This window comes from Acartia tonsa, chromosome 3, assembly GCF_053477335.1.
Source record: "Acartia tonsa isolate MP-2025a chromosome 3, ASM5347733v1, whole genome shotgun sequence".
NCBI lineage: Eukaryota > Metazoa > Arthropoda > Copepoda > Calanoida > Acartiidae > Acartia > Acartia tonsa.
Window position 1 is genome coordinate 12,535,333 of NC_137262.1, and position 11,227 is coordinate 12,546,559.

General features: G+C 31.2%; 2 non-coding genes across 2 annotated transcripts; one reads left to right on the forward strand and one right to left on the reverse strand.

Moving 5' to 3' along the window:
* Positions 1–740: 740 nt before the first annotated feature.
* On the forward strand, positions 741–822 carry TRNAS-CGA (transfer RNA serine (anticodon CGA)). The gene has a single exon. It is a non-coding gene; the product is annotated as a tRNA-Ser (tRNA).
* Positions 823–1,093: 271 nt separating this feature from the next.
* Positions 1,094–1,175, reverse strand: TRNAS-CGA (transfer RNA serine (anticodon CGA)). The gene has a single exon. It is a non-coding gene; the product is annotated as a tRNA-Ser (tRNA).
* Positions 1,176–11,227: the final 10,052 nt, after the last annotated feature.

The window sequence follows — 11,227 nt, forward strand, 5'->3', positions numbered from 1 at the left end:
TTGCATTCTAACAATACTTTTAAACATGGATACAAAATTACCATTTAAAAAGGGAAAATATATAAAAATTAAATTAAATTATCCATTGAAAAAACTTCCGGTAAAATTCTATTTCTTTCCAATAGAATTGAAATTGGTTGTTTTCTGGACTGTACAGCCGCTCATATGCCGCAAATAATTATAGATCGTCTTAATTTGCTAAATACAGCGGTAGATAGAAAGTCAGATGTAGTTATTATTGCTCTGTTAGCTCTGTGTTTTGTGTCTGTTCCTAGAGATCTTGATAACCGCTGAACCGATATAGTTCTCCTTTACAGAGTGTAGCTTCTCATAGGTCATGGGGAAGGTTTGTTCTTATTTTGGAATGTTACCACCACCCTCCCGACGCTATCATCCCTAAAAAAAATCCCCTATTATATTTTTTAACTAAAATTTAAAGTGGGGGGGGGGGGGGACAACTTCCTCCCTCGCCCTTCAAGAGCAACTAGTAGCCTTTAGGGGCCGCAATGAAGAAAATTAAAAGAAATCAAACATACTTCTTATTTTTTGTCTATTGTCACGGAAAAATGTTAAAGTTGAAGCATGTCTAATGCATTGGAAAAGGATAAATTTTTCTATAAAAGTTTTTTAATAACCTAAAAGTTTGAGTACATATATTATCTAATATAGAATTTTTGCTCTATTTTTACGAGTTTTGTTGTTATTTTTTTTATCGTATATTTTGTAAATGTACATAAACAGCAGTCGTGGCCGAGTGGTTAAGGCGTCTGACTCGAAATCAAATTCCCTCTGGGAGCGCAGGTTCGAATCCTGCCGGCTGCGAAATGTTTTTTCCTTTGATATTATTTTAGGTATCATGGTGCTTGTTTATTTGCTGCTTATTAATTTGTATCTATTTGAATGTCAATTTGTATAATTCATTTTATATAATTAAGTCAATAAAAATCACGAAACCTAGTTGCATAGATTTTATTCAATTCTGAAACTTAACTTTTATATTTATAAAATACATTTAAACTTTTTTTTTGTAATTAAGATTTCCTATTGTTTTTGCTGATAACCTATTCCAAAACATTTCAATTCTAAAAATTTTCGCAGTCGGCAGGATTCGAACCTGCGCTCCTAGACGGAATCTGATTTCGAGTCAGACGCCTTAACCACTCGGCCACGACTGCTTTTTACATATTTTTGAAATTTGAAGTATTTATTTTTGTTAGGTAATAAAATGATTTAAATAAATTAAATCAGGAGAGCAGTAATTAATATCTTATTATATAGAGAAATAACGTTTTTTTTTGTCTGAAGCTTAAGATCTCAATCAAAACTGAACTGATCGAGATTTCCTTTTAAGAAAATCTTCTAATAGGTCAAATAGTCTATTTTCTACCCCTTTTATACCCATTTGAATACAGAGCCGCTAGATGCTAGGGGCGCACCCACTATTTGCTTTTAAAACAAAAGAAAAATAAAAGTAAAAGTATAAAAAATATAAAAAGTAAATAGCAAGTTTGATAAAGATATTTTAGGCGTGAAACATTAATAACGTTGAGCAATTACAGAAGAGAAGTGGCCATTTTTATATACGTGCACAGAATACAAGGATGGAAACAATGTTCAATCATTTCTGCAAATGAAAATAACATTATTTAATAGCGAAACTGTTCTATAATAGCATGGGCCTGTCTGTTTTCTGCATGTCTGTCTGTAGCTAATGATTGGGTTGTCCATCAGACATATGCATATAATTGTACAAAATAAGAAAATTAACTCGGGATAACAAAACGTGGAAGCTCTTTAACTAACATCTGCTCGGTAGATGTGTGTTAATCGGGATATGACGAGCAAAATAAAAGTCCCCCTATGTATCTTTATGCCCACTTGTTCTACATACATGAAATGTAAATATGTTCTAATAATTGACTATTATAGGCTCTTCCTTGTCTTTTTTATGTTTTTCTTTCTTCTTTCCTCTTACTCTTTCAATGGTTGAAAGTTTTTTTTTGTGAAGACGATGAAAGTCCCTCAAAAAATCAGCATGTGACGTCATAAAAATGAGGGATTATCCATCTCTTTTTTAGGGGTTTTCTTTCCCATTCCTCCTCTCCTCGTCCCTCATTTTTATGACGTCATAATTTTTTTGAGCGACTTTCCTCGTTTTCTTATTTTGTTTCCAATATATTTTAAACAGCTTTGCTACTATCCGACGTATTTGTTTTTATCATGATGAAAACGCAAATAAGCAATCAATAGATCGCGAATTTTTGAAAAATTGTGTTGGTTTCTTTGAACACCAATATACTATACACATAACCTACAAATATTATTTTCCCTATGTTCTATTTTTACTTTTTTATTTAAAAAAAAGAGTTTTGTGATATTTTCGAAGACCACTATCTACAAGCTTAAATAAAAAGGGTAATTAAGTTAAAAATGCCACGTTGGTACTGAATTAAGTATACTCTAATAGGAGAGTTATTCCTTTTACTTTCTAAACTTTGCTTTAATATTCTTATTATATCTCTGTAATGTTTGAAGTTAGTATGAAAATTTTAAATTGTGTAAGATGAAAATTTGTGTGTAAATATTTATGAAATGTTTGTATCCTGTCATAGACAACTATATAGATAAAAAGATAGGTAGTTAAAAAATGTGTCTTAGTTTTAAAAAGTAAAATATAGATTTGCTACTCTTTATCAGGGAGTAAGAGAGGGGACAATGGATCAAATATTCAATTTTTAAGAGTCTCAGACTTTGGGTACTGGATTAAAGGGAATGTGCAAGAATTCAGCAGGTTCTGACTGACTTTGGGTACTAGCGCATAAATGCCCCGTTAACTAGCTGAGTTAGTTTTGAATATAGCAGACAGGAAAATTTGTTAGAAGATGACTGGTTTTAGCAAATATTTTTCCCAAGAAAATGTCATTTCATGTATAGAAACTCTACTGTGATATTTATGTATTAAACAATCTAAGAACCCCTAGAATTTAGGTAGCAGTTAAAAATATATGAGAAGGGTTGACGAAGTTCTAAGGGTGATTTTTCTAGTGATTAATTACAAAATGTTTACTACATTGTAATGTACTGGTAATTTAATTTTCAAGTAAATGATTTTTTTCTTAGAACTAATTTGGTTCTAAATTATATTACCATGATCCCTTTACAATTTTGGTCAAGTTTTCTGGATAAATCTGGTTTTCATTGCTTTTCAGCGAAAACTCTTAATTTGAATTAATTGCCTATTGTTCCCTCCCTTACTCACTGACTCTTTATCTGTCAGCCTGCGAATAAAACTTTTTTTGGCGGGAGATGAAACCTACATTTTAGGTGTGATATTGCTTCTAACCATTGCACCAAGCGCCAAAAATTTTTTCTCAAGGTTGGGAGAGGGTTCACCTTTTTATATCACGCCCTTGGACGTCCCTGTAGTACTTGCCTACTTTCGGATATACAGTTGTGTTTTATATTCTTAGATGGCCCTTTTTATTGGTTATTTACCTATCCCCTTAAATTCTGTATTTATACATACTCTATTACAATTACGAACATAATTGTCCTTGAAAGATATTCGTTTACACCTATCGTGCAGCAACTCTATAATTATTCTATGATAAAGGAATACATATGAATATTGTAAATTGTAACAATATTATGAGCCCAGGATTCAAATCTAGAAGAGAACATATTTCCCAATAGACACGTACATGAATAATTTATTAGCTTCAATTTCACAATTTCAATCCCATGGACAGGGAAATGTCAACCAAAACAAAAAATTTACTACAAAAAACATTGTCTATTCTTGATTGCATCTTTTTAAAATGTATGCTGAAATCATAGTCGATCTTATAAATATTTTTGTCTGTTTGTCTTTCGTTGTGGACCTTAAGATACGAATTCAAACCCTCTACCCATTTTTCACATAAATTGTTGGAGGCAATATTTTTCTTCTTCTGGTAACATATCACTGTCTATGTTCCAACCCTTCCTCTGGATTTGATATAAGTTTGTTGATATGTCACATGATAAATTAGGTTTCAAATCAAAATGACCAAACTGCAAATACGAATTTGATTTTATAACATATTAACTCATAATTCAAAACTTGAGGAAATGTGTAAGTTTATGCCAAACAATCTTATCGTTTATTCTTAGAAATAATAAACATTAAAACACACTTTAGTAAGAAATTGTAAAATATTAATGTTTTCTGAAAAAAAAGCAATTTTAAGCGATCTAAATTCTTGAATAACAGGATTTTTGCCTGTCTGACTGTTTGTAACGAAAGACCTAAAGTGCCAATAGGGACCTCTAGGGGCACAGCCGAAAGTTTTAAATAAAGTTTTATTAAATAATCGCAAATATGGCTTATCAAACCTTTAAATACATATGACAATTTTATTCGATTATTTTAAAAAGCTAAATATCCAAGAACAGTTAAATTTAAGAAAATGCCCTAAAGCTGAATGCTCTCATCCTAGCATTAATACTCAATATCAGAAATTAAAGATGGGATTTGTATGTGAATTCAATAAAGCTGAAATAAGACAAAATTAAATGATTCAATTTGTGATCAATTATAATCTTTATAGGGTGTGAAAAAGGGGAATGTTACCCTTTTATTCTAAAAAGCTAATAAACTTTTTTCTTTCTGTTTTATAAGAAAACTTATAAATCATCCCCCTCTCCCATTTTTGCACCTTCCCTGTTAAATGTTGCAATTAACGTCTAGCCTTCCTTCATCTGGTATGAAATCAATCAGAGTAATTATATTGATCATATAACCTTAGGCTTAATTAAGGCTTACACACACCTACAAACAGCCTTATTAATAGTATTTATTATAAGCATTCTACAGTATAAAAATAAACACAAAAAAGGTAATCTAATTTAATTAAATTAATGAAAAAAAGTGAAAAAAGTACATAAAACCAAAATAGGACTATTTCGTTTGATCTTTGCAAACATTTTTGTTTATAGTTTTATATGCTGTAGGTTTGTTATGTTTTTTTTTATTAAACTCTTTCTTAAAATCTTCTGAAACGAAAACTAATTTATTTTCTACTTAGCTATCTTATAGATATATCATAAACCAAAACGCAGAAAAAAATATAAATGTTTTTTCTTCTTAAATTAATTCAGTTATTGGTTACATCTGACGACATGTACATGAAAGTAAAAACATTTTATTCTATATAGTTTTTCCTGTGATTGCTGCGCTACTGTTCCTACCTGTCATCCTTGTTTGTATAAAACTCCAAAATGTTAATAAAGCAATGACCATAAACATGTTTGTTGCCTGGTGTTGAAAGAAAGGTCCAACTAAGCAATGTTATTAGCAGATTAGTTGCTTCAAACTTCATTGCTTTATGGCCAATTAAACCAAGTAGTTAAAACTACCATTATACATTAAACAAGTCACCCCCCAGCATACCTATGCCAATTAATGTGCCCCTCGTCATCCCCCCCCCCCCCACCCCGTTATTATTATAACTTCCTTATATTAAGGGTGGGCAAAGCTGTAGTAGCGCAGCTACTCTTCATGTCTTATACAGTGGCGTTCGAAAGGGAGTATAGGGGGTTGACAAAACCCCTTTAAACCAAGATATTAGAGTTATTTAATCCCCCTATGCACGCCACTGTATTGAATGTTGGTCTGTAAGTCTGTTGTTAATGCTACTTACGTTGTGTAATATAGTGTAAACACAATAAGAAATCCTTCTTTTTTCCTTATGTCGTACCTGCTTTATTTCCATAAATATTTAATTTCTAAAAGTAAAAAGCTTAAAATTATTCTGATTTTTATTTTTTTAAAGCATAGTTTAAATTTGAGTTTTTTTTGAGCCAGCCTAAGCAATATATCTATGATGAAAAGTCGTGCTCATAAGTGCGAAATGACCCATTCTGATTGTATGTAGAAAGAATGTATTAATGCAGTCATGAATTAGTTGTACACAGTATGGAACATGAATGGAGGGGGATAGGACAACAGGCGATTATTTATTTTTCCCACCAAAACTTAAATATACAAATTTTTGCGGTTTATATTGGGGGATTAAAGGGTTGTAGATTCATTTATCTGCTAATGTCCTTTCCTTCCCTGGGAGGGAACATAGGAGTTATTATTATATGCATACATAATGTATACATGTAACTGTTCTTGGATAGGGTTTTGACAAATAATTTTGTACAGTAGGTATCTAACATAAGGATTGTGTGGCAACCCTTTAATTGCACGAAACTTGGCTGGAAGTTCTGTGCTTGTAAAAGTGTTTCACCTAATTATTTATGTCTCTCGCCTGATATGTTGGCAATAAGAATAATGCTTAACGTCTTTAGTTATGACGCAGTATTAAGACGAGATGTACATCATCACTTACTCGCCAACGAGTGGATGCTCTTGGTGTTTTGCCACAGTCGCAGGTTGTAAAGGGCCAAATATAGGAGAAATTAATGAAGATATACATAAACACAATTTTATTTGATCTCGTGGTAAAAAAAGAGAAGGACTATATTTTAAGGTAAAACAAGGATAACATCAAAAAAAAGTTAAGATAATAAAATAAAAACAAATAATTTTACTTATGCAATGCAACAACGCAATTTACAGAATACAGACAAATAATTTAAAGTTATTTTTGGATAATTATTGTTCAGTAGAACTTTTACAGCAACATTTGGTCGTCAATCTTTACTTCATCCAAGAAAAATACATAAGTAACACAACTTCTAAAATTATTCTCTAAAGAAATTATAATCTAAACATGATTTTTTATTTATTTTTTCTTTTGATATTTATAATATTTAGCTTATCACAGTTATTTATTGTCGAATAGTGTACACTTTCATTAATAAAGAATAATCTTTGGACTTTATTTATTACTTTGTTTTTTTTCTGTTGACAAAGCTAAAAGGACTTTGAAACTTTCTGATGACATTATAACCCTTTTAAAAAACGTATTATGTTTGTCAGTTTGTACCAAAATATCTCGATACCCACTGAACTTTTATGGTCCTCCTCAGGGGCGTCCAAGCTTTTTTATTTTGGGGGGGGGGGGGTAATTACCCCCCGTAAAATCTGTAGGCAGGGGTAAATTTTGTTTATCCTCCCCCAAAATTTAACCTCCGGGGTAAACATTTTTTTTGGGGGGGGGTAATTTGATAATGTATTAATATTTAGTAGTAAAAATGCGCGCGAAGCGCGCAAAATATTTTTTTTGTTATGGATTTTTTATTTTGGGGGGGGTATTTTCCCCCAAAAAACTGTTTTGGGGGGGTAAATACCCCCTCCTGAATGGTTGGGGCACCCCCAAATTCGTTTGGGGGGGGGGGGGTAACCACCCCATTACCTCCCCCCCCTTGGACGTCTATTGTCCTTCTTCACAGTGAAGTCCCCAATAAATTATATTTTAGGGAGGGTAACTCTACCTTCTGGAGAAAATCATCACCCTCAAACAAAATTTGTCCCTGCCCTACAATTATTTACAGTTTATCTTTCAAACAAAGTTGAGTTTGAGTTTGGGAGTTGACCCTCCCCCAAGCCCATCCTCCTTTTGTGAACCTCTAGAGGCTGCTATAGACTTTTGGTGTATAGTAGATATTTTTGCACAAGCCTAGTTTAACTAAATGGCAAGGTTTTGGCTTTGTATAGCCTATTAAAGTCCAGCGGAATAGTAGTTCATAGAATTTGTTTTTATATCTATTATTTAATAAATTAACAAGTGCAACTTATGAATAAATAATTTGTTACGCTTGAATTAACTATTTTATGCAATGAACATTTGAATAGTGTATTAACATTTATAATGTCATTGATTTTTATTATAAATGTAGAAAAAAAAGCACAAATTACAATCACTTTTCTGAATAGCAAAATAAGTTTAGACATATTCTTGTCCAATATATTATACTAGAGGCTACGCCCCTAAAAGCCTCTAGGGACACATAAAATTGTTTCTTTTCAATCTATTTTCAAATTAGCTATTGACTAAAAATATTTTATTCTCTGATGGATGGTGTTAGTTATCTTTTTAGCAAATTGCAAATTTGTCCGCAGAGCGCCGTTTTCAGTGGATAGCGAGATACTTCAGTACAGACAAACAGACAAACACACATCCTGTTACTTTATTATAAGGATAATGACCATATCTATAAGAAGTGGAAGTATACTTTTTAACATCGATAATCAAATCAAAACAAATAATAAAATATTTTTTAGTGAAAAATCATTGCAATTCCACCTCTCTTCATTGAGATATTATTTTCGTTTGGTAAAGCTATGAATTAGCAGTTAAAACTTGAAGAAGAAGCAAACAATAATTAAAAATCGATATTTAATTACTTGGATATTGCACTAAATTTTCATGTACTCATGTGATACTCTCAGCTGGCTAAAATAACGATATCTCCACTCAGTCCTCCACCTTTACCCCATTCCTTCCCTCCTACTGCAGGAATGAACTGACCAATCATTAGATCCATAATAACAACCTAAATTGACAATAAATTTTCCCATGTCCATAGATCCACCTATTATATGTATATCCATTTATTTAGATGTAAATTAAACCCAAGAACCCAAGAATTGGTATTCTGTGAACAGTTGTATTCTTCCTATCAATGTGTAAATTAAATATTATGTTTATGTTAAAATATAAAAGAAATATGGATTTTATATGATAAAAAGTTGTGGTGTAAAGCTTAAATTTGAAATATGTAAATCCCTGACATGGTGCATAATGAAATAAACAGAGTTTGTTAAATCGAAGCTTTTCTATAGTTAGGGTTGGTCCGTCCGTACGTCCCTACGTAACAGATAGATCTTAATATTAATTTTGGTATGTTAGAGTTGTCTTATCAATTTCAAACTTGGCATAGTGATTACTGTAGTAGTTAGGTACGATTTAGAAAGCGTTGCTTCTCTATACTCGATACCAGAATGTCCGCACGTCCAATTAAAACATGTTGATTTTTAACTTTTTTTGACAACAATTATTATCCTATTAATCTGATTTATGGAATACTGATTCCTTGAACATCATAGTACAATGTTATAATCGAAGCTTATCTATACCTAGTCCTAAAAGTATAAGTATTTTCTTAAACAGTATCATGTATTTACGCAACTATGCAACATTCTGATTATTCAGTAACAGTTCTGATACTTTAATAGTGTTAATGTTCGTTTGTCCTACCATTTTAGACCTACGCTTTAATGGATGTTGTCATCCTTGTTATTTCTATGTGTGTGTGTGTGTGTGTGTGTGGCGTGTGTGTGTGTGTGTTTATGTGTATTTACTATGATATACTCTTTGAGAATCCTTTGTTTGCATTCTATAAGATTTACCTTGTTTTCCAATACAGTTCCAATACTGGTCAGTCTTTAAACAGAAAACAAAACATTTTTCTTTTATTATTCAGTAGACCAAAAAATTGCCTTTTTCTTATATCAGATTTGTAGATTTATCTGTTATTTACCTGACCAGTATCCATGTTTCCATGACACTAAATTAAACTTGTACAACATATTTTTTTGTTGTGAATTGCGAATTTGAATTTAAAATCACTTTTAACCGAAAAATAAAAACAATTGTTGAGTATCTCTGTTGCATTGAAGGTACAGTAAAAGACGAACAGACGATCATGTGACCCTGTATATACAGGGTGTTTTTTTTTAAATAGGACAAAAGTATTGCTTAATATAACCCACTTGTCATTGGCAGAAATTAATAATCTATATCTTAATTTCTTCATTGGGTTGGGACATTTTGTATAAGAAAAAAATCCTTGGCGATTTTCAACAAATCATGCCTTAAAAACCGTTTTTTTAAAGTACCTATTTTTGGAAGATTTTTGGATCATGACTAATTTAAAGAGTGCAAAAATGTGTGGATTTTAAAAATTCAATAGTTTAAAGTAGAAAAATGTTATCCATATAGTTAGAATCGTCATAAACTCTAGTTTTTGGGTGTTTAAGAAATATTCCTGTGCTACCTATAGTTTAGGAGCTATGTGGTAAAATGTCCCAACTTACTTAAAACTTTTCAACTTTTCTCACATTTACCAACATAGCTTCTATACTACAAATAGCATGAATATGATACATATGTTTCCAAAAACTAGAGTTTATGACAATTCTAACGGTATGCATAACATTTTTCTACTATTAACACAAGCCGCACAATTTGATTTTTAAAAATGCTCGCATTTTGGCACACTATTTAAATTGGTCATAATCCAAAAATCTTCCAAAAATAGGTACTTTGGAAAAACCGGTTTTTAAGGCATAATTTGTTGAAAATAGCTAAATATTTTTTTCTTATACAAAATGTCCCAACCCAATGAAGAAATTCATATATAGATTATTAATTTCTGCCAATGGCAAGTGGGTTATATTAAGCAATACTTTTGTCCTATTAAAAAAACACCAGCTGTATACATGTTAAGATATATAAAATTTCCGGAATTTTAATGTTAGGGGGAGATTTGAAATATGCATTAAATTTTAAGGATTTTTTATAAAATTCGTTTTTGTATAATTCTTTATCTAAAAGCGGAAATGCATTTTAAGTTAATTAATTTTGGCAATAGGATAGGTGGATTTTAAACTACCTGCGCTCTAATTGGTTGAATGATGTACGCCATCCAATCAGAGCGCAGATTTTTTAAATCCACCAATCACAGATGCCAAAATTAATTAACTTAAATTGCATTTCCGCTTTTAGATAAAGAATTATAGAAAAAACGAATTTTATAAAAAATCCTCAAAATTTGATGCAGATTTCAAATCTCCCCCTAACTTTAAAATTCCGGAAAACTTATATATCTTAATACATATATCTGGCATTTAGGAACCATATCTTTATAGGGATCTCATAACGACCCATTTCTAACCTATTCTAATACATCTGAGGAGAATTATCGAATTTCTTTACAATTTTAATTTTTGCGTATTACAAAATTGTAAAATTTTTAAAGAAAAAAACTTAGGTTTAAGAATTGTTTTAGTCCGAATGCACTATAAACAGGGTCATACACACACCCACCAACACACACACACCACACACACACACAGGTACTTCTTATTAGGTCACACGTCAACAAACTAAATATTAAACAAACAAGCTTTTTTTATACAAAAAGTGAAACAGCACAATCTTTAATATATAGAAATTTATTAGATAAATTAGCAATATTCCTATAATTAATATAAATAAAAACAGATTGAGTG